The sequence below is a fragment of the Peromyscus maniculatus genome, chromosome 8 (assembly GCF_049852395.1).
Source record: "Peromyscus maniculatus bairdii isolate BWxNUB_F1_BW_parent chromosome 8, HU_Pman_BW_mat_3.1, whole genome shotgun sequence".
Lineage (NCBI taxonomy): Eukaryota > Metazoa > Chordata > Mammalia > Rodentia > Cricetidae > Peromyscus > Peromyscus maniculatus.
Window position 1 is genome coordinate 2,414,298 of NC_134859.1, and position 24,562 is coordinate 2,438,859.

At 42.2% G+C, this 24,562-nt stretch overlaps 2 long non-coding RNA genes across 7 annotated transcripts in view; one reads left to right on the forward strand and one right to left on the reverse strand.

Moving 5' to 3' along the window:
• The window catches only part of LOC143274520 (uncharacterized), a 331,539-nt gene that overhangs the window by 130,210 nt on the left and 176,767 nt on the right, over positions 1-24,562 (forward strand). The window lies entirely within an intron of this gene.
• On the reverse strand, positions 2,001-2,879 carry LOC121831690 (uncharacterized). Its single transcript, XR_006075208.2, has 2 exons — positions 2,762-2,879; positions 2,001-2,228 (listed from the first exon to the last, which is right to left on the reverse strand). It is a non-coding gene; the product is annotated as an uncharacterized LOC121831690 (long non-coding RNA).

The window sequence follows — 24,562 nt, forward strand, 5'->3', positions numbered from 1 at the left end:
CACAGAGACTGGGATTCACTCTGCCCTGAGCTCTAGCCCTAGTGCTCAAGCTCTGTGTGGCAAACCATAGGTGTGGTGATATTGTGTCCCCCACTATGTTGTGCACCCCAATAAACTTATCTGGGGGTCAGAGAACAGAACAGCCACTATATTAAACATATGTTTAGGCAGTGGTAGCACATGCCTTTAATCCTAGCATTCCGGAGGCAGAGATCCATCTGGATCTCTGTGAGTTCAAAGCCACTCATCCTTTTGAAGATTTCAAAGTTGCTCTTAGACATGGTCATGGTTCCCTGCAGATTTATTTATTTATTTATTTATTTATTTATTTATTTATTTATCTTATTGTGCCTCTTCTGTGGTTTGGAGTAATCACAGTCTCGTAAATGTCTGTCTCTCGGAACCATGAAGAGCAACTTTGAAATCTTCTAAAGGATGACGGGATCCTACAATGATGACTTCACATGGACTATGATAAAGCCATTAAGCTGCTTTGAACTCACAGAGATCCAGATAGATCTCTGCCTCTGGAATGCTAGGATTAAAGGTGTGTGCTACCACTGCCTAAGCCTATGTTTAATATAGTGGTTGTTCTGTTCTCTGACCCCCAGATACGTTTATTGGGGTGCATAATATATTGGGAGACACAATATCACCACACATAGGGCTCAATAAAAACTAGGGCATGAATGCTATGCCTACTTTCACCATGTACCTTGGGTATGTGTTCAGTGCATGTGCACATGTGCATACAGATGTGCATGTTATAGGTATGCATCTATACATGTGCATACAGGTGTGCATGTGCATGGGGAGACCAGAGCTCCACATTAGTGGTATTTGTCACTTTCTACCTTATTTTTTATGACACCTGGCCTTTCACTAACTGTGGAACTTGTAGATTGGCTAAGTGAGGCAGCAGGACCCTGAAACCCTTCCATCTCGTCTCTCCAGTCCTAGGGTTACAGGCACCTGTCACTGTGTCCAGCTTTTTCCATGGGTGATGGAGATCCTGAACTGTGCCATCAAGCTTGTTCAGCAAGTGCTTTGTCAATTGAGCCACCTTCCCACCTCCTCCCCTGCCTTGCTGAGAGCCGCTTTCTGCAGGTGAGGCAGCGAAGGCTGAAGTGTTTGGCAGATCTGCAAAAGTCTCCACTTTCATTTGATGGCCGCTTTGAGTGTCCTGTGTGAAAACCCCTCTGCTCTTCACAACACTGTCATTTTATGTCACAAATGCAAGTCAGCTTTCTCACTGCACTTTGCAGAAAGGGGAAGAAAACAATCTAATCCCCCCCCCACCATGCATCACAGCTGAGTCACCTCTCACTTGCTGATCTGCTCTGACTGCAATTAGAGTTAAATGGCCCTTGGGACCAGAGCAGGCTCATCTTTATTTACAAGACATGCACATCACAGCTCCCAGCGTTAACAGCTCTGTTAGTGGCAGACACCTCTTTTCTGAAGGAACAGGAGAGAAGCATTGGAGATGGTTATAAGATGTTTCCCTTGGGGGTCGAAATGGAGACCAGGGTGGGAGGGAAGAACCAGGGTGGGCAGTAGGTACACTGTGAACTGTAGGTCTGGGTGCCACGTTTGACAGGCGGCATGACCTTGAACAGCTCCTGGACATCTGCTTGGTTACAGAGAGCAAATGCCTGGTTAACCATGTAACAGAGACTGGTGGAGTGGGCTGGAGAGATGTTCAGTCTGGTTCAGAGCACACAATGTTCCTGCAGAGGACCTGAGTTCTGTTCTCAGCACCAACACTGGGCAACTCATAGCTGCCTGTAATTCTTGCTTCAGGGGATCAGACATGTTCTTCTGGCTTCTGCAGGAACCTGCACTGATGTGTACAAACCCCACACAGACCACACACACACACACACACACACACACCACACTAAAAGTAAATTAAAATCTTTAAAAAGGCCTGGAAGAGTTACAGAATCACATGTGAGAATATTCTTCCATTCTTAGTAGCAGTGAGAGGGACGGCAAGGTGAAAATCAGTAAGGAGTGCTTTATTTTAGTTCCTAAGCGCGGTGCTCGTGGTGTCTGAAGCTCTTCTCATTGCACAGTGTGCTAAAATGCTCTGGCATCCTGCCTCCTTACGCCTTTCGTTCCTTCCCCATTTCCATCAAATTCACACAGCAAGTCTTTCCTGAACGTCTACCATGTGTGAGGCTTTGAATCTTGTAGTGGAAAACATTACAGATGTGGTCCTGGCCCTGAAAGAGGTCATAAGGTAAAGGAAGAGGGGACAGAAAAAATAATCACATTCATGGTTGTGGTCGTCATCGTGCTGTTCTCAGAAGGGAGATGTTGGCAACCATGAGAATCTGTGCGAGATCACATGGGACTGGAGGGTTAAAGAGGCTCCCTTCAAGAAAGGCGGAAAAGATGGCTGGCAGACGAATGAAGGGTTGGAAGGGTGGGGCCGTGTGCAAAGGTCTGGATGGAGCACTGATGGGCAAGTGAGAGGATAGGCCAGGGATAGACCACGTGGGCAAAGGAAACTGCTGAATGCTGGTGAATTAATGAAAGTTTCGACAAAGGAGGCTGACCAAACACCCACTAGGAACAACACAGAACCAAACAACCCTCCCCGCCCCCCCCCCCGCCCCCCCCCCCCCCCCCCCGCCAAAAGCAAACGCAGCTCCTGTAAATAACCTAGCTTCTGCTTCGCTTGGAACCTTAGAAACAATTTTTTTTTTCTTCCTAAAAGGAATCAGTTAGTGTGACTCTGAATCAGTTCACTAACTTGGAACTTGGTGTCCGAGGTTAGAGAACCCGGTCTATGTCTTGTTATTTCAACTCCAGACGGGGAGGTGGGACAGAAGGCAAAGGCAACTTCCGGTCGAAGGCTGTGCTACTCTGGATGTGGGGGGAACGGATCTTCCCGCCAGCACCGGAAGCCAGTGTGGCATTTCCGCATTTCCTCACGTTCTTTGGAAAAGCCTATGGCTACCCTATGGCATCAGTCTGATATACAGCACTGGCTCTCCTTAGCCGGACTCCGCTGACAGAGGCTTCGCGCTCCAAGGAGCTGGTTGCCATGAGAAGTGATCGCATTTACATTACCAACCGAAGAAGAGGGCTGGTGCAAGTCTCAGAATGAAATTATTGGGAACTTCTAAGGGGGACTTTTGAATTCCCTTGGGGGTGCAGGTGTCGGAAGTTAGATGGGGCTGCTGGGCTCCATGCCAACAACCTAGATGCTACAGATGAGTACCAGAGGACGTCAATCAGCCTTAGAGATGTGGAACTGTGAGCAATTTCAGCACATGGGGCCTGGCTGAAGGGGCCAGTGGGGTTGCCTAACCTGCATAGTTGTTCAAATGGCTAGTTGGCAAGGGTTTCTTTACCAGATCTTATCATCTCACCATGGCCATGATTTGACCTGTGGACCTATGGGAAGGTCAAATTATTCACACATAAGCTGTTAAAAAAGGTGAAAAAAAAAAAAAAGAGCCATTGTAGAGAATATCACCAAATACCATTATCAGACCCTCAAAATAGCCATAATTTCTCTGCCTTGTTTTTATCCTTTGGCAGATTTGTACATGTGTATATGTTGCCCTCACTTGCTCCCTGCTTCCTGCTACTGAGACCTATCTTCCCATCCAAAGCACACTCCCACTTTGCTGCTGTTTTATTTTTTTAAGCCTCCAACTTTAATGTTAGTTGCATTATGAGCATCAGTGGGGGTTTATTTACCAGAACGAGACAGTCTCTCAGAGCCTACATCACTGAAGAAGGCGGCAGCAGTAATTTCTCACTTTCATCAAGCACTCTCACTAGTGTCCAAAAAGCTCATCTCATGAGTCTTTTTGTATTTACCTGAACTGGAATTGAGAGATTCATTTCTTTCACTTATGATTTAAAACTTTTATTTACAATAATATTGACTTTCTGCAGGTGAATAGTTGTATGAAGTTTAGGGTAGGTAGGTTCATGTAACCATTGCCTTACCCAAATGACAATTGTCCATTAGCTTAGAAAACTCCCCATACTGCCCATGGTGGTTTGTAAAAGTGACCTTAGAGGCTCAGATGTTTTAGTGCTTGGTCCCCAGTTAGTGGAAAGGTTGGGAAGGATTAGGAAATGTGGCTTCATTGGAGGAAGTGTGTCACTGAGGGCAGGTTTTGAAGTTTCAAAAGGCCTTGCCATTCCCAGTTAGTACGCGCGCTCTCTCCCTTCCCCCCCCTTTCTCTCCCCCTCCCCCCCTTGCCTAGTGCTTTTGGATCAGGATGTAAGCTCTCAGCTCTTGCCTTCTTGCCTGCTGCCATGCTCCTATCATGATGGTCATGGACTCAACCCTCTGAATATAGGCTCCTAATAAACTGTTCTCTAAGTTGCTTTGGTCACAGTGTTTCGTACAAACAATAGAAGTAGCTAAGACACTGGCCCATTTTTATTGAGCCATTGCCTTCTCCTAACCCCTGAAATGCCTTTGCTTCTCCACTGCTACATTTCCAAAATGCCCTCAGGCATGGAATCACATAAGCTTTGTACACATCTAGATACAGAGAATTTTCATTATTATGCACAGCCCTATTTGTGCATCTTAAAGAAAACATTAGAAACCTCTGACACTAATAATATTATGTCCTGTTTTGAAAGAGACCCAATATTCTCCCAACTCCATCTGTAGAGCAAAGAACCCAGTGGATTCTTAAGCAAGGCAGCATCATGGAGAATTCTGGACAGAGGCAGAGAAGAACAGGGACCGGCAAACAGCTCACAACATGTGGAAATGTGTTCATCTCACCTTGGGTGGAGCCCTGCTGGACACCCTTCCAGACTGCAGCTCCCCAGGAGCCCTGGCACTCTATAAGCCTGCCAACCAAACAAATGCAGGCAGAGACAGCAAGCATATTTTTTAAAAGTCAGCTTGATGTACCTCCTGCAGGGGAGGCAGCATGCCCATGTGACGGTCACATTCGAACCATTGATTTTCTGCCAGCAGTGGGAAGGGGAGCCCATGTGTGCCTTGGGGCACCATCCCTCCCAAGCTGACAAAGGAGAGAACTGTAGTATTTTGCCTAAATGTACCTAGCCTGAATCCTTCTGGAAACAATCCCTAGCCCTTTGCCAAGGGCAGAAGTATGTTTGGAAGGACAGGCTGTTGGCTGAATCTCTTTTTCCATGCATGTATCTTCTCTAGGTGGGAACAGGCTGGGAATCCACATGTGTGGGCTGGAAGAGCTTAGGGGCACACTGCTAAGCTGAAGTCTCTTGACCAGTTTAGAAGAAGGTGGTTGCCCCTGGAAACAGATACCAGTGTAAACTACAGTAAGTTATGAGTATCCTCTCTTTCTTCATCTTTGCGTTCAAGAAAATGCATCTCTCATTGTAGTTGAGAGCACTGCAAGGCTGACAAAGCCTTGTGGGGACACCTTAGGAGGGAAGAGAGCGACAGGCCAATCGGTTACTGAGAAAGCCCAATGGAAACTAGTCACACTCACTTAGCTCACAATACAAACAACAACAGTAAGAAGAAAAAACTGAAACCAAACCAAACCAAACCAGCACCTTGTCCAGCTCAAGCTTCAAATCTTGGCATACGCAGGTGACAGTGAATCTTTTCCTCTCAATGTGGCTAACATCTCAACAGGGCTGTGTCCGCGCGCGCTCTCGCTCTCTGTCTCACTGCAGTAACTCTAGAATAGACTCACTTCTGGCTCTTCTCTGCATCTTTTGCCCCAGCCTCGACACTTTCATGACCCAGCCTCATTAATTCAGTGTTTAGAGATGGGATGTCATGCTGGATCCTGAGGAGCACACCCATAGTCTCGACTGGAGCAGCTTAGGTGGAAGGGTTATTCACTTGAGCCCAAGCAACAGAGAAACTATGTCTCAATATAAAAGAAAATAAAAAATAAAATATTAAGTAAAAGGAAAGAGAGGAACAAAGACGCAAAGGCTGACTGTGCTGGGCCATACCTTATCATGCTAAGGACAAGCCCCAGTGCTGTGGGTAGAGTGCCTACAGGACTGACTACACAGCAAGCCATTTAATCACCATCCACAGTCCTCTTTTTTAGCCAAGTGTTCTCTCTGTGTGTCTGTCTGTCTCTGTCTCTCTGTCTCTGTCTCTCTCTGTCTGTCTCTGTCAGTCCCTCTGTCTGTCTGTGTTGTATATGCACACCTTTCAGGGACACCCCACCCTATCACTCTCTAACAGTCACTTTACAGAGTTTTTCACTGAACCTAAAGCTAAGGTGGCCGCTCTCTTATCTCTACCTCCTATCATTGGGGTTATAGGTATGTGTTGGTCATGTTCAACCTTTCCCAATTTGGAACCTCAATTCTTTCTAATTTCAGACTTGGTGTAGACAGAGTCCTTGGTAATAGATATAAATCTCCATTACTCCATGTAATTCTAGAGAAGAAAAATTATCTCATTCAAATATGGTCATTTATTTATTTACTAATGACTAAACATCTACTACATGTCAGGTATAATGTCTAGTGATGGACAGGTAGATGGTCTTAACATTCTGGTTTCTCTTGGAAGAGTGGTTAACCTTCTGCACTGATTATTTATTTCCATGTAACACTGAAGATTTGTTATGTCAGGGTTTCTCTGGGTCAGCACTTTAGCAGATCTTAATGTAGCAGTCCAACTCAGAGTCAGAGAGTCTCATGAGACTGAAGACTGGCGATGCGGCCGTCTAAAAGTCTGACCCGAGTTGGGGTCTTCCACTGTTAGGATGACTCTCACGAGGCTGCTGACTGTAGACCCCTGGGTCTCTCTGGCATAACTTGGGTGCCTTCACAACATGGCAACCAACTTCTCGAGATGAAAGATCTCATAAACAGCAAGGGGGAAGCTGTGATACCTTTCATGGTCTAAGCTTAGATGCTAAATACTGTGAGTTCTGTCACATCCTGTCCTTTAGAAGTGAAGCACTCAATCCAGCCCATACTCAACAAGGGGGGAATTAAACACCATATTTTAAATGGAGGACTGCAAAATAATCCATATCCATCTTTTATACCATGACTCCTGCTTTATCTAAAACACTTTATTAGCTGGGTTATGGATAAGTTCAAATACAGACTCAAGGGTAACAGTATAAGCAAACTGACCTGATCACTTAACTATTATCAGTTATTAACTATATAATGATTGTTACAAAGTAATAGGACCAATGTTTACAACACCATAACTTGGGAGGGTGTAGCTTAAAAAACATCCTAGGGTTGCCGAGATGATTCAGTATTTAAGAGTGCTCCCCTTGCAGATGACCCAGGTTTGGGTCCCAGAACCCATGGTAGGTGGCTCACAGCACATATTAAAAAAAAATAAAAAGTCTTGAAAAAAGGTATCTTATACTTGGGGTTTACCTCCAAATTCTATCTCCAGAAATTGTGACTCCTATGTTCTGCTATAAGACAAGGATGTTTGTTATTCTTGTGAGCTTTTCAGGTGATGAACCACAGACCTGGTAAACCTTAAAAAACTTGGCTCATGGAACTTAAAGTAGTCAGTCATTGGATGCTCCTTTAGGAAACTGTTTACTTGCATAATTTGGTGAGCTCACCCAGTAATTTAGTGGCCTTTGTCTCCATTTTTATTCCTTTAATCCATATTCTGATTTTTTAAAAATTTATTTTGAATGCAGTTTCTCAACTATATTAGAGTTTGACATATTGATATTTCCTTACAGCTTCATCATGCATTCACACATCCAAAGGAATAATCTTAACTGTAGCAAAATTGGCTTGAAGCATGTGTGTGCTATGTTAAAATGCCAGGCGTGCTATAATTATATTTTATCAGGTGAAGTTTAACATTTTAATAGGCAGTGTCTAAGGCTGATTTGACAGGGTGTTTTTGGATGGTGAAATGGATGCTCAAAATAAGAAAACACCACTCAGAAACTAAATGAATCACTTCTGCTAGACAAGTAGGATTGGAGTCTATTATGAAGGGCCTGTGCAATGTCTGAAGAGCTGTCTTCTTTTTGATGTATATTCATTAACTCTGATTCAGAAGGTTGAGAAAAAGAACCCCTTCGTGACTTGTTAATCATTAAATAAGAGAAGTGAACAGTTGGCAAAGCCCCAGGAGTCTTTACCTGGGTTTTTATTTTATCTTACCATGAGTATAAGTCACCAAAATAGCAAGACTGAAGCCACACAGCTCTCTCCATCTCTTCTGATTTTGCACAGACTCTCCAAGTTGGACAAATGGGATTGGTTATTTCCACTGTTGTGTCATGGGAGGGGATTTCATCACAGGGGTTATCTGGCCAACGCCTGTTGCCTTTGCTTTGTTTACAGATGGAACAGACATGACTCCCTTGCCTTGAGCTATGTCTTTGACTGTAAAGTAGACTTTTGCACCTTAGCTCATGAATAGATGAACCAGGCGTTTTGCATCCGAGGGGAGCAATGCCGTCTCGTTCAGAGGAATATTGTTTGTTCCGATGGAGTGCCGAAAAGATTCCTCCTTAGACGATGGGCAGCAGGGCTGCATCCGCAGCTCTAGGATGCCGGGTGTGGTTCAGATGGTCTGAACTAAAGCATATTCTTTCACACAGCATCCTATGGAGGTTAAGAGAATGGGGCTGGAAGTCAGACCCGGATTGAGTCCCTTCTTGTTTCTGTTCCCTCTCCTTTCCACTCATCTCACACTCCTCCTCAGGGTGGATTTGAACAAACACTCCCAATTATGCTTTATTCACAGGAGATTCACTTAGGCACATAAAGCTCTGATCCTGCTGTCTTCCACTGTCCTGCTGCAGAATTGTCACTCATTACTACTTTTTGAAGGTGACTTCCTTGTTAAAACCTCACGGCAACTGGGTTTTAGAAACTGTGATGTATTGTGTATAAGGTTAGCTAATTCTTTGCTTACTTCTTGTATTTTCCCTACTTGGGGTCCAAAGAGTGTTTGAATCTGTTGGTTGATACCTTAAGCAGCTGTGGGAAATTTTTCCCATATTCCAGCTGTGTCTCCTTCCTCCTACAGATCATGTGGATGCTAGAGTTTTAAAGAAGCCTCCCAAGTCTGCATTTGAATGCTCCTCACCATGCTGTTTCCTTCTTCATACGCCATACTGACTCACACCAACATGTGTGTGAGTGAGTGTGTATGAGTGTGTGTGTGAGTGAGTGTGTGTGTATGTGTGAGTGTGTATGTGTGAGTGTGAGTGAGTGGGTGTATATGTGTGAGTGTATGAGTGTGTGTGAGTGTGTCTCTCTGTGTGTGTAATTTGATATTTAGATGTCTGTTGAATTCTTCATTTTTCATTTCAAGAATTTCCATTGGATCCTCTTGTCTCACCTCCCAAGTGTCAGAATAATTGTCGTGCACCACCATACCCAGCTTTCTATTCTCTTGAAAATACTGGCATTACTTCGAAATCTCTATATATCTATTTGATAATATGCTGTCCTTTTATTTTCCTTCTCTCCCATCTCTTGATAAGCTCAGTAACTTTTTATTCAGTGTCAAGTGTGAAAACCTCACAGGAACTCTGGAGGTGATTGTGCTCTAGCAAGGACTGTCCGTTCACTGAAGGCGGATCAGGCTGGAGGGGCTCCAGCACCCTCAATTCCTAAGAAGCAAACTGGAACATGGCTCACTGTGTACAGTAAGACAAATGGAACAGAGCAGCCTAGATCAGGTGACTGCTCTCCTGCCAAACCAACCTTCTCTTTGCCCTGTTTCCATGCTCTCCCAGTGCTGCCGGGGTCCAGCACTGATGACGTCACCAATTGCCCTTTGCTCAGACAAAGCCTTTATTAATATAAATTAATTACTTAAATATTTATTACTATTTACATAGGGTTTCTCTGTGTAGTCTTGGTTGTCCTGGAACTCGCTCTGTAGACCAGGCTGGCCTTGAACTCAGAGATCGACTTTACTTGTATTTTTCTTTGTTAAACCTGAAAATATTTTTTTTTGTGGTCTAAGCACATTGGAAAGATACTGAAATTTTATTTGGGAAGACCTATTTTAATGTTTCAGTGAGTGCATTTATTTACGATTAGCTTAAGCATATCCATTCAAACATAAACATAAATATGTCCAATTACATATAGCAAGTTTAATGTTGTACAAAGATGTTAATTCTTGATTATCCCCTTCCCCACAACAACCTGTGTATGACTGTCCAAGTCCTGTTCCTGTGGTTTAAAGGTGAAATCAATACGCCCCTCAAAAGGTCAGTCGTGAGATACATTTACAAATTATCCTTAATCATTCAGTCAGCTCATTGAAAGCAATTTATCAGGAGCTGTGTACCTGGCATTTGCTGTTTTGCTTCAGTCCTGTGACAGTTACATCAGACACATCCTTTCCTTATATAACCTCATCACCATGCAGAAGCGCTTCCATTGATCACGTAGATTTTACAGGACCCAGCTGCACCCTCCTGCACGTCAGTCTACACCTGATTCTCTTGTGTCTCATGCATGTTCTCTCTCAGAGGTCAGATGTTATTTACAAAATGAAAACTGATTGTGTTTCACACTTGCTGAAACCATTCCAGTTGCTGCCCAATCATCTCAGGACCAACGCTGCACGGTCCCACTCTTGCCTGCACTGGTCTTTTCTTTCCCTGTTGTAGACTTAGTGACTGTCAATATCCTGGTTCCCGATACCTTGAATCTGAGCTCAAGACTCCACCAAAGGTTCAGTTGTGATATACATTTGTAAGTTATTAGCGATTTAGACTTCAGATTTTCTAAAATTTACTGCCTTTTGATTTCATCCAGTTTGAAGGAGTTGCTGTAGGCTTCTTCTGTGGAACAGACTCATGTGGAGCATCCTTCCCTCTTCTTTTTGCCTGGAAAACATCTCCCTGGCCTTCAGTTCTCAAGTCAAGCCAACTTCTTACCCCTGGTCCAGGATGTCTCAGTGTATAGTTCTCTGGATGTGTCTCTCTTTGCTGTATTTACACACACTCCCATGATTTATTGATTTCTGTTTGCTTTTTTGCAAGGTAAAATCCAGGAGAACAGAAATTTTATATATTCTTACTCATCATTGCTTAGTGGCCCAGAGGACCCATGGATCCTGAATCATAATAGGTACATAATGAATCTGTTCATGATGAATTATGGAAACAGTGTAAATTTATTATTTCACTTGTGTAAATGGTTTTCACATTGTTCCATTAAGAAAGTCACTTTGCATGGGTACATGGCATAGGACATTTTTCTTTGTTCAGCACCAGACATTATCCATCTCATGAATAATTATTTTGCCTAAAGACACTAAGAATTAATAATAAATCATTTATGTTCTTTGGTTGTTAAGCAGACTAGGATGAAATTTAGTATTGAATTCTAGCTAGTTACAGTCATTAGCAAAATCTGTTTATTCAACAAATACTTAATGATAGTTTTTGGTATAGAAAACACTATCTGAAGGTAAAGAGATTGTAAGAGCCAGGGGCAGTGGAGGACTGCTGTGAAAAGCGTTTTCCTATCATAGCAGGGACTTTATACACATGAACTCATTCCCGGTGTCTGTGGCTGCATGCACAAGACCTGCACAAGATCAGGCCAGCCTAGATTGCAGTGTGGGAATGGGCAGGGCTCATGCAGTCCTACCCCCACTGTGGAGCTATTGGCAACTGACTGCTGTGAGAAGGAGAGTCTCTTTCTTCAGATCCTGCCCTTGATAGGGGATGGCCATGTTCCAGTCCCATACCTCTCCACATCTTGGCAGCACCAAGTGGACTCAGTGGGTTAAAGAAAGAACATGAAGCTGAGAAGGAAGAGTTGGTGAGGGTATGGGAAGCATTAGAAGGGAGAGAGTGGGGGTGGATTTGATCCAAACACATTGGGGCATTGCAGAGAAAAGCACACCATCTTCTCCCGTGGAAGGAGCATGGAAAGCAGAAGAGGCTGAGATCAGCTCAGTGTGGATGTCATGGAGAGGGTGGGTGCTGTGAGGGAGAGGAATTCGTGGGTCCTGGAGGGACAGATGTGTGCGATCTACTGCAGTTTGATAAGAAAATGACTTTTTCTAGAGAACAATAAAAATTTATGGAAGATTTGGAGAAATGGGTCATTTTTGAACTTTCAAAAGAATGAAAGGGATCTGGGGAGATAGGTTGTCTTATAAGCACAGAGTCCTGGATTTGATTCCCAGAACGTATTGTATAAAAAGCTGGTGTAATCGTGTGCACTTGCAAGCTCAGTGCTGGGGAGGGGGAGCCAGGCCGGTGTCTGGAGCTCACTGGCCATACAGGTTAGCCCAGATGCTGTGTTCCAGCTCACCTAGAGACCCTGTCTCAAAAAGAAAAAAAGAGAGGTGGAGTTGCACTTGGAGGTGCAACACCTGAGACTGATTCTTGATTCCATGTGCATATACATCCATGTGCACCTATGAGCACTCGTACACACACACACACACACAACACACACACACACACACACACACACACACACACACACACACACACACTGATTACGGGTTACATCACATAGAGAGATTGTGTATTTGTTTGAATCAACGTTTGAGGCCAGCCTAGACTACCAAGTGAGTCCCAGGAAAGGTGCAAAGCTACACAGAGAAACCCTGTCTCGAAACAAACAAACAAACAAACAAACAAACATAATATTTTATATAGATATTACAAATGTCTATCTATCTATCTATCTATCTATCTATCTATCTATCTATCTATCTATCTATCTATCTATCCTGTCTTTATCCCTGCAATCCTGTTGTGCAAGTCATTAATGGAGAGTGCTTTGAGGAGGCATGAGAGGCAGAGGAAAAGTTCATCAAGGATTCGTCTTGTTGAAGTCTTCACCTTGATCTCCAAGGTGCCCTGGAGGACACCTTGCATGAAATAACCCAGTGTGAGGAATGGGGACTCAGGTGCCATTGTCAATAATTAACAGCCAACACTTATTACAACTACAGTCACACAGGCTTGTTCAAGATCAGAAACAGGGCTGATTTTGTCAACCACAAGTGCTTTATGTACCTTCCCTTAAGTTAAAAGATATTTACCTCTTTAACCCAGACTCAGAAAGACAAATATGGTATGTACTCACTCATAGGAAGATGCTAGATGTGGAACAAGGATGACTGGACTGCTACTCACATCACCAGTGAGGCTACCTGGAAAACAGGACCCCCAAAAAGACACGGAGAAATGGATGAGATCTACATGAACAGCCTGGTCATGAGTGGGAGCAATGAAGGGCGACGGTCGAGGGAAAGAGAGCGGGAGATCCTAGCTGGATCAAGAAAAGAGAGGGAGAACAAGGAATAGGAGACCATGGTAAATGAAGACCACATGAGAAGGGGAGGAAGCAGAGAGCTAGGGAGGCCCATGTAGATCCACAAAGATACCCCCGCAAAAGACTGCTGGCAATGGTCGAGAGACGGCCGGGACTGACCTACTCTGGTGATGGGATGGCCAAACACCCTGATAGTTGTGCCATAAACCCCATCCAAGGACTGAGGAATCTGGATGCAGACATCCACGGCTGGGCCCCTGGTGGAGCACTGGGAGTCTAATTAGTGAGAAAGAGGAGGTTTTATATGAGCAAGAATTGTTGAAGCCAAGGTTGGATAAAGCACAGGGACAAATAACCAAATGAATGGAAGCACATGAACTATGAACCAAAGGCTGAGGGGCCCCCAACTGGATCAGGCCCTCTGAATGGGTGAGACAGTCATTTGGCTTGATCTGTTTGGGAGGCAGCTGTGCGGTGGTGCCAGGTCCTGGGCTCGTTGCATGAATTGGCTGTTTGAATCCTGGGACTTATGCAGGGACGCTTGGCTCGGTCTGGGACGGGGGGACTGGACCTGCCTGGACTGAGTCTATCAGGTCGATCCCGGTCCTCGGGGGAGACCTTGATCTGGAGGAGGTGGGAATGGGGGGTGGGCTGGGGGGAGGGGGAGGGGGGGCGGGAGGGGGAGAGCAGGGGAATCTGTGGCTATTATGTGGAACTGAATGGTGTTGTAAAATAAAATAAAAATAAAAAAAGATATTTACCTCTTGAACAGTTATTTATTTCAATGTAAGTTATATGACTAAAACAAGTTCTAGGAGGCTGTGTAGCTGGATTCCACAGAAACAACAGCTATTAGGATTTTTTTTTTGGTAAATCTTTCTCTTTCTGTAAACCAAATCATAGCACAGCACACTGATTGCTCTAAATCTTTCTCTACTTGTGCAATGATGTAATTTGGAGGACATTCTATACCCAAGCAGAGCTTGTATCTTTGCTTTCAGTGGCTGCAGAGGATTGCACTGTGCATTTGGACCACTGCATATTCCCCTGGATTTTCTTTTTTTGATTTTCTTTGTATGGAGGCAAATGCATATGCATTTGATATAACTGAAGTACTTGCAGTAAGGTAGGAGATGATAATTGAAATTAACATGTCCTTGAAGAGTTCCCCTGGAAAGCCAATCCTTGCACCTTGGATTATCATATATATATGTCAGAGGAAGCTGCATGTTTTCATCTATGACATCATGAAACCCAGTCAGTGAGGGATTTTCAGTCAGTTCATTGAAGCTAGAGGGCTCATCTGAAACTTCATTCATTTCATCTGAATGTAGCAGAGCACCCAAGCCGATCTCACAATGATTACAGAGCGTTCCACAGGTTATGAAGGGACCCATTACGACTGTGTCAAAAGCTCTCCAAAGTGTGTTGAAGACTCAGTTGATTTAATGTAAAGCCTAATAACAGTCTATGGCTTTAAAACACACAAGTTTGAACTAGATTTGAGCTCTCAGGCATTATATTTGTAAATGTATCTACACCTTTATTTTTGGAGATTTTAAAAGATTTTTTAAAGCCATGATTTAATGGCGTCAGAGAGCTGAAAGTGTTCTGGCTCAGTTGTGTTTTGAAGCTAGCAGCTGACATGATCAAGAGTGGCTTCAGGGGACGACTCTTGGCTTTTCCCCCTTGGCCGCCTGTGTAGCCACAGTGAACAGAGTACACTCAGTTGGGGCAGTGTGGGGATACTGGGATCTCCCCATGCACATTCTCCCTCTGTCTCCTTTTAAATTCTCTCCAGAGAACAGATGCTCCATGGCCAGTTCTAAGACAAAAACGATTGGTCAAGAATTGAGTGTGGCCTCGTGATTCTTGTTTGATTGTAGGACGCCATATGGGCAGAGCATAGATGTCTGGTTTCAGTCTGCTAAGGCTGTGTCAGCAAAGCAACTAACATCTAGCATTAGAAAGTATCTGTTGATGACTGAAGTGACAGATGATATTTTGTGACATCCAGTGTCCATTTTAAAATGAAGGTATCTTACTGCTGACAATTCTAGAATAAACCCTTTAATACCCAAGGTAAGGTTTTTGATACAAACCAATAGAAAATACTAAGGTTGGACTCCTTTCATTCTGTCTCTGGAAGAAGTAGAGCTGATGGGTGAATGTCAGGCACATCCGAAAACTGCTCCATGAAGGTGTTGAATGAGATGATCATCAGTCGCAAGCTAGAGTCACAAGTTGTCACTGTATCACATTGATGGGTTATGTGCATAGACAGATAATTCTTCTTAGTTTAATCAATTGATGTAAGTTGTGACACCAGAAACTCAAAATGGTCTGAGGCACAAAAACAGAGATTTTATTTGTGTAATTGAAGTTAAGTTGTTGTCAGTTTAACGTCCTTTTAAATACAATTTTATAACCTTATGGTAGCCACAAAGCAAAAACCTATGAGAAATATTTTAAAAATTAAAAGTAAGGAAGCAAGACATGCTATAAGAGAAAAAACACCCAGCTACTCAGAAAGACAGTCAGGGGAGGAAAGAAGGAAGGAAGGGAAGAATAGAAGGATAAAGTGAAGGCAAAACAATAATGACAATTTGAAGTCTTTAACTCCCAAGTGAATTGAGTTACTCAATCCAAACACATGGACAGTACATAAAACACCCCAATACTCACCTTTTACTGCCTATAAAAGACTTATGTCACCTGTGGGGACACACTGAAAAAGTCAAGGGATAGTAAGAGATCTTAAAACAAAGGCAGACATTGCTGTAGCTTAAGTCAACATTGTTAGAAGAGACAGAGAATGCTAACATGGAATGACAAAGGAGTCAACTGGGTAAGAAGACTCAGCAGCTAAGAACATACACACAGCTAGTCCTGGAGCACCTGCACACGACATCAAGCAGTATTTGAGAGATGAAAAAGGAGAGTTTCAACTTATACTACAGAAATATCAAGTGTCTTAAGTCATCAGATCTGAAGGAGGCCAGGCAGTAGGGGTAGGTAATGTGCCAACAGGGAATCTCTACCCCTAACTTCCACATATGGACCAATCCTCCACAGAGATGAATTAGAAAAAACGAGACATTGGAGTTATACTTCTCTTGAGACCAACTAGACCCAACAACGACAGAGAATGTCTGCCCAGGAGCTGAAGAGCCATTCTTTTCAAACATACATGGATGGATAGAGCATATGCTGCAATACAAAGTGTGTGTGTGTGTGCGCGCGCGCGCGCGCGCGCGCGCGCGCGCACACACACACACACACACACACACACACACACACACGCACGCACGCACGCTCCTGTGAAGAACAGAGGACAGCTCTTAGTGGAGCTCCAGTCCTTGTCTCCCGTGTTGTTTGAATGGGCTCTCTTGTACCCGCTGCTAGCTGGCCTTCAAGATTCTAGACGCTGCTACTTTCCTCTCCCATCTGCCCTGGCAGCACTGGGTTATAAACACATGCATTACTGTATACAACTGTTTTTATGTGGGTTCTGGGAATCTGAACACTGGTCCTTACTCTTGGGAGGCAAGCCCTTTATTCATTAAGCCAATACAACCAAGCCTAATAAGTTAAAAAAAACAACAACAACTAAATAATATCAGCTACCTTTTCTAACCATAGTGATATAAAACTAGAGGCTATAAAAGGAAGAACTTTGGAAAATACAAAATTTCATGGAAATTAAACAACATGCTCCTGAGTAGTCACTAAATAAAGAAATTGAAAGAGAAATTCAAATTTTTCCTGAGGGAAACAAAAGCAAAAACACACATGGAAGCTTATGGGATATAGCAATAAAAGTTTATAGCAATGACTGGACATCAAAACAGCAACAGTAAGTGAGCTTAGATATACACACACATACATGTGGTATATATGTATGTGTGTGTGTGTGTATATATATATATATATACAATTCTACAATATTATAGAATGAGAGGTCATGAACTCGAGAGCAAGTGTGTAGGGGAAATATAGGAGTTGGGGAGAGGAAATGATGTAATAATAATTTCATACTACTTGTGTATGAAATTCAGAAAAAAATTAAATAAAAGACTGAGCTAAGAAAACTAGAAAAACAATAACTAAGGCCACAACTAGTTGGAAGAAGCAAATAATGAGTCAAAGCAGAAATAAACAAATTAAAAGTAGAAATCCTAAAAAAAAATAAAATAAATGGTGTTTTAAAAAGTTAAACAAAATTGACAATGCTTTAGCCAAATTTATATAAAAGAAAACTAAAATAAAAATGAGAGATAAAAAAGAGTTACAACTTATACTACGGAATATCAAGTATCTTAAGTATTTTAAGATATAACTGTAAATCATATAACAAAGTAGATAATTTAGAAGAAATAGACAAATCTTTCTGTGTATACCACCTACCAAGATTAAATTATGAAGAAATAAAAAAATCCTACAGATCATCGTATAGTAAGGATGTTATAATAAAAATTTCCCCAGCAAGAAGGCCCTGGGACATGATGGCTTCTCTGCCAAATTCCACTAAATACTTAAAGAAAAATTAATATTTTCAGTACCTTCCAAAAGAATTGAAGTGAAGGAAATTTTTCCAAAAGCATTCTATGAGGCCAGCATTTACCTTAGTACTGAAACCAGATAGACATCTGTCGGGGAGAGAGGAGATTTCTGAATAACAGATGCAGAAACCCTCAATATAATATTAACAAACCAGATTTAGTACCACATTAAAATATCATTCTCCAAGGTATTTCACCCAGGAATGCAAGGACAACTCACCATGGACAAGTAATAAACACAATAAAGGAAACTCGGTGATTTGTGAAAACATGGATGAACCTGAAGAACACTATGCCAAGTGAAATAAACCAGAAGCAGAAAGATAAATGTAACATGTTCTCCAGTGTGGAGTCTAAAGCTGCTGAGTGTTTAGAAGTTTAGAGTACACTGGCTGAGGAGAGGACAGACTTGGAAAGATGGAGGAGGTAGCGATTTACAGGTAGGAGACATGCTAGGATGTTCTATTGCACAGTGGGGTGAATATAGAGAATGGTAGTGTGCTATTTATTAAAAAAATACTAGAAGAAAGGAATTTGGACGTTTTCACCACAAAGAAATGATGACCACCAAGGAAATAGGTATAATTACCCTGATTTTGAATATTATACAGTATATACATGGAATAGGATGTCATGTGGAACCCCTTAACAGACATATGTATATGCTTATATGTTAATTTGAATATATATATTTATATTTATGTGTCAATTAAAAAATCAAAGACCAGCCCAAAGACTCTTGGACACTTTGGCTTTGAAGCTTTGTTGATGAAAAGGAACATAGGAGGCATCGGCTTATAGGGGAAATGAAATATTTGGTTTTGGATATATAGAGAAGACTAGAATTATGCAGGCAACCATATTTCAATTTTTTTGGAGAACAAAGTACTTATGAAAAATATAGGTACTAAGTCAAAAGAAAACCTATGGGAATGGATAAATCACCAGAAGGAAAGATATCAATGGATAGCAAGCATCACTACCACCCCCCCCACTCCCCCCCACCTCACCACCACCCCACCACCATCATCACCATTACTACCACCCCCACCACTATCACCATCATTGCTACTACCACCACCACCTCCAACCACCACCTCCACTATCACCACCACCTCCATCATCACCTCCACCACCTCCACTATCACCACCACCTCCACCACCTCCACTATCACCACCACCTCCACCACCACCTCCACCACCTCCACTATCACCACCACCTCCACCACCTCCACTATCACCACCACCTCCATCATCACCTCCACCACCTCCACTATCACCACCACCACTACCATCTGCTTTCTTATTCAAAATGAAAACTTTAACTGAAGTTAGACACTTGTTGAGTTGGTCAATGGGCATGATGGTGGTAGGTAGTAGGCAGAGTGGTAAGCAGCCAAATGACTCCTTTTCTAGACATGTGTTAAAGCATTTTGATTCTTCCCCTGTGTTCTAGATCACTAAATAGCAGACCAGTGGCTAACCTGCAAGCACCGAACTTCATCTTCACATGCCCATTTTCTGGGGAGAGGCCTGGACCAGCTCATTGCCTAGCTGAAAATTAGCCCACATCCCGTTCCTCATATTGATGACAGAATCCTCCACACTCAGTTCCCTCCCCTGTGAATATTTTGTCAAGAATAAGACAAGCTGTGTTGTGTACCTTTGGTTGTGCAAATGTATGACCCATTCAGTTTATTAAAAAATAAAATTTAGAACAGAATTTGTTTTTAAAACCAGACCAGTTATCACAGGAAATATTCCAGAAGAAAACTAAGGAGGTTCTCATTTGCCCCAGAGCAGTGAGTTCACCATGACCTTATTCTTGGGTCACTGTACAGAGAGTCCTCAGGAGCTGAGTTTACCTGTTTTTATTTTGAGAAGAGAAAATGTCTTGAATATTTATTGGAGATGGAATTAGGAGTGACCTTGGTGTCACTAGATGGAAGTCAAATGTACTAATGAGGGCTATCCACATCAGAGTTCTGTCTGTTAATGCTGTCTGTTTTATTTTAATGAAAGTTGGAGTGAGAACCCATCTTAAAGAGAATAGCTACCTTGGCTGTCCATTTTCTAAAAGAATAAATGAACCATCTTTGACTCATTCGGTAGGATTAGGGGCGTAACCGCTGCCTGGAGAGTGGCCAAAGGTGATTCAGAGCAGGCTGTCCCTGGGGTGATTTGGCAGGCGCCACATACCAATGAAAAACTAATTTCCTCACATGCCTAAATTGCTGTAATGAAATCTGGGCGTGGCCCCCTGGCTTTGGGTGGTGTGTATACAGATGCAGGAGATGTGGGTGTGGCCCCTTGGCTTTGCATGGCGTCTGCAGCTGTCTTAATCATAGTTTGGTTCTCTTATTTAACCTATTGGTGTTGTTTTTTAGTCTTCTCAGATAGTTTTCTAGTTTTTTACCATGGTGAACCTGATATATGAGAAATCATGAGTCCAGAACAATTGTGCATTCATTTGGAAGGGGAGGGAAAGAGGAGGGGAGGGGGAGGGGGAAGAAGAGACCACAAAGAAATACAAGGCCACCTTCACCTAACAACAGGGCCCTGACACCTGTGAGTGTCACCCCTATTCTTTTCCTCCATTTGCTTGTGTTTAAAATTGGAGATGCCAAAGTGAACTCCCCATCTGGATCTCAGCAATGCATGAGGTTTCACATTTTAGTGTTGCTGTTGTATCTCAAGTCAACGATAATTAAACTAGTGTGGTGCTAGGCATAGACATAGACAACAAGACCCATGGGAAGCAGGCGGCCTCACAGGCAGGTAAGGAAAGAATGGGCCTTTGAACCAGAGGTATGTGGAACAATTCAGTTGGACCCTTCTCTACATGTGCACAGAATGAATTCTCAGTGTTCTTAATATCTTAGTGTAAAAGGGAAAACAACATGAGGTGATTTTTTTGTTGCTTTTGAAAATGAATGGATCTTTTCATGAACTTAAAGCATGAAAAGTTCTCTTAACAAGACAAGAAAATATAGTGGATGAAGAACATGAGTGGCAACTGAACTACGTACTGTGCATAAGCCCTTGTCACAGGACATACGCAGAATGAAAAATGAAGGTACAAAGCTGATGATCTTGGTGATGTCACTGCCCCTCTCAAGCTGCAGGCATGTGGTAAGGTGGCAGATCTGCTCAATGTGGTGACTTGTGCTGACCTCCTTTCTGCTACCCAGGTCCTGTTCCCTATCAAAGCAATTGCCTCAGAGGATAACATGAGCATGTTCCTCTTCCCTGCTTACTTGGCTTCGTGTGTGTGTGTGTGTGTGTGTGTGTGTGTGTGTGTGTGTGTGTGTGTGTGTGTGTGTGTGTGCAACTTGTAGGAATCTGCTCTCCTACCATGTTGGGCCCATGGATCAAAGTCAGATTGTCATGCTTGGTGGCAAACGCTGTGACTTGCTGAGCCATCTCTCTTGCCCCTGTGTATTGTTTTACATTGTGGGTGTAGTATTGAGTTCTGAGCAGTCCAAATGAGACACACTAGCTCCCTCCATATATTTTTACCAATTTGTGAATATATAAATTTTAATGGCTCACTGGATATAGACTACCATAGCAATTAGGGTTGTTGACTCTAGGGTCATCCTGCATCCATTTATATTTTGCATGTGCTAATTTTTAGCTGGGTAGTTAATTAGGGGAAAACTACCGTTTATGACAGTATCTATGTTACAGGTCTATTTTACAGACAGGGAAACTCAGGCAGGGGAAAGGCCATAATGAAAATAGATACTTGCACAATGTTTAGAATTGTGATTGTCAAGCAGTAAATTATAGTGGTTATTTCATTCATGCATACAAAAGGGTGAGTTTCACCATCCTTTGGTCCCAAGTACCAGTGCTGGGACCTTCCTTGAGAACCTCTCATTGTTGTCTGTACATAAAGGGCATGAAAGTCTGGGTTGAGAGGTTCAGGAATGTCCCAAGAAACACTGGTCCACATAAAGTAGTTCAGATGCCCTCAAAGGTCTGGATGCAGGTGCTCACCTCCCACTAGATAACTGAGCACCGTGCATGTGATCTTTGTTTGGAGGCCTTTGTTGATGAGTGCGGATCACTCATAAGGCCTCATTATCCACTCCAAAGAAGACTTTCTAGAAGTGGGTGCTTGGCCTATCCCTTGCCTTCTTGAGGCTCCCCATAAGATTACTGCCTACACCTCTAATCTCAGATGCTGTCCTTCCCTTAAAACTACACTATACTTCTCTCCACATGAATGTCAGGAAAGATGGCTCTCATGAGTACGTACTCTTTCCTTTCTGGCTAGCTACCGTTACATAAACTTCATCAGCCATCTGTCCCACTAAGCTAACTTCTGGTGATCAGCAAGAGTTATTTTGGAAGTTGAAAAAACTGACTATTGACTATTTCTTTCCAATCTTACCATAACAATCCCAATTTCTTTTGAATGCCTCTGATTATCTAGGAGAAGGGTCATGTATAATGGAATAGAAAAAAAGATTAATATTTCAGGATATTATCTCATCATAACTGAATACATCATAATTTACTCAATTACTAGACATTTAGATTATTTGCAATTTTTAGCTATTAAAATGACATTGTATTAACATTGATTAAAAAAAACCCTTCATATTTAGGATGACTTAGGATGAATTACCAGAATGGAAATTCTGGATCAAATAATACAAAAATGCAAAATGTTATTCACCACAAGTACTTTAAGGATTCTCTTATCTTGTATAAACTCAAACTGATGAAGCAACATTTTTCCTTTCATTAAAGAGCTAGTCCTCAAAGACTTAACACTTAGAGATTTAGTCTTTTAAAAACATGTCTCTACTGCTGTTTGCTGTCAAGGAAGAAAATGAAGGTTGGATTTGTGGTTATTGTCTTGCTGTAACACTCAGTCATACTGTATAACAATCATGACCGCTTCATCCGTCTTCACAGTACAGCAGAATAGAGTAGTTGGAGATAACATCTTTTGTCACTTTATCCAGCAGCTGCTGAATGTCAGGCTCTCCTTTGGAGACTCACACAAACAGCACCATAGCCAGCATTGAGGTTGATACTACCCTGTGCCCACATTGAGGATGCCTTATTCAGACTGTTCTTTTCAGCAACATGTCTTATATTTGTGTCTGATCATGCAGCTGAATATTATTGACAATTAGAAAATTAGTGATTGTTATTCATATCTTATACTTTGCTTTCTGAAATTTACAATTAACTGAAAAAAGTAACATCCAGAATGTAATAAAAGTTTATTTCAAAGGAAATACACACACACACACACACACACACACACACACACACACACCAAGTTTCTTTACATATATACACAAAGTTTATGTTTTATGCAGCAAATTTATGTTTCTCTCTTTCCATTAATATTTATCCTACATGATGATTAAAAGAAAACTTCCTTATAATCATCTCTTTTAAAAATGAAGAGAATTAAATGACACATAAAATGTCCCTTCTGTGTGTGTTGGGGGGGGGCGTGTATGTCTGTGTGTGCATGTGTATGTGTATGGGTGTGCTTGTCTTGCATATGTGTGGATACCAGAGGCTGATTTGGCTGTTTTCTTCTATTGCTCTCCATCTTATTTTTTTGAGATAGCATTTCTCACTGAATTTGGACCTTGCCATTTAGGCCAGACTGTTTGACTGGGTAGCCCCTGGACTCTGTGTCTACCTCTTCCCTGCATCTGGGTTACAGAGTAGATGGCCACACTTGGTTTTTTACTTGGGTGCTGGGGATGCAAACTCAAGTTTTCATGCTTTTGCAGCAACAATTTTGCCTACTGAACCTTCTCTGTAGTCTAGATTCTTGTAAGTGTTGTAATAAACATATGTAAGATCTACATATTATAGACTAAAAGACCTTTAGCAGTTTGAATAGTAACAGTTTAAGGCTATACAGTAAAAAACAATTTTAATTTTACTGGGTCTTTAAAAAAGACTGGATTGGTGGAAGTGTCATGGCCAGTGGTTCAAAGACAATATGACCAGTTGGCAGGAGGTGATTAAAGCTACTGGGGTGTGATATGTAGTGATGATATGAGTTTCTGGATCCACCAATGGCCAACTTTTAATGTGCCTAGTCCTTACAAAGAAATGAGTAAAGGACTGCACTCCAAGGGGCATCAAAATCATGGTTATGCCCATTATATTTTCAAGCAGGTAATTGTACACCAAAATATATACTATAAACTGACGTGTCTTGTAGTGGGAGGGATGTGTTGTCTGCTCTAACGTGATGACTCAAACAAAAGAGAACTGTTTGTCAAGCTGAACCTACCACAGATACCAGGCCTTTTTATGAGCTGGCCTCTATTCGCCTATATCTCTGTCTTGAAATTCTCTATGAAGAACAAAAGGTACTTACTAAGAATAAATAAGTGTTGTCGTATACTGTCTCACTGTTACTATGAACATAATCATGTAGGAGAAACTACACTACAGTGCTCTGGGATCCAGTTCATGGCCACCTGGCCCTCATGAGGACTCGTGCCAAGTGTCATCCGCCAGTTCTGTTCAGAGCTGACTTGATTTTCTTTACTTTCCCATGTTCCCCTTGTCTTCTGTGCCCTCAGCTAGAATACTTTTCCTGAGTTAGAGAACTTAATACAAAAATTACTGAAAATTCTGTCTCTGGAAGTAGAAAAGCTCAACATTTTATTTAAATATGGAGCCATCATCAACTGTGTTGCCATGGAGACCCTTCCTCCCATGTGCTCAGCAACATGTCTGCTGCCAATTATCCAGAAATAACTTCTCTATTTCTATGGAGTTTT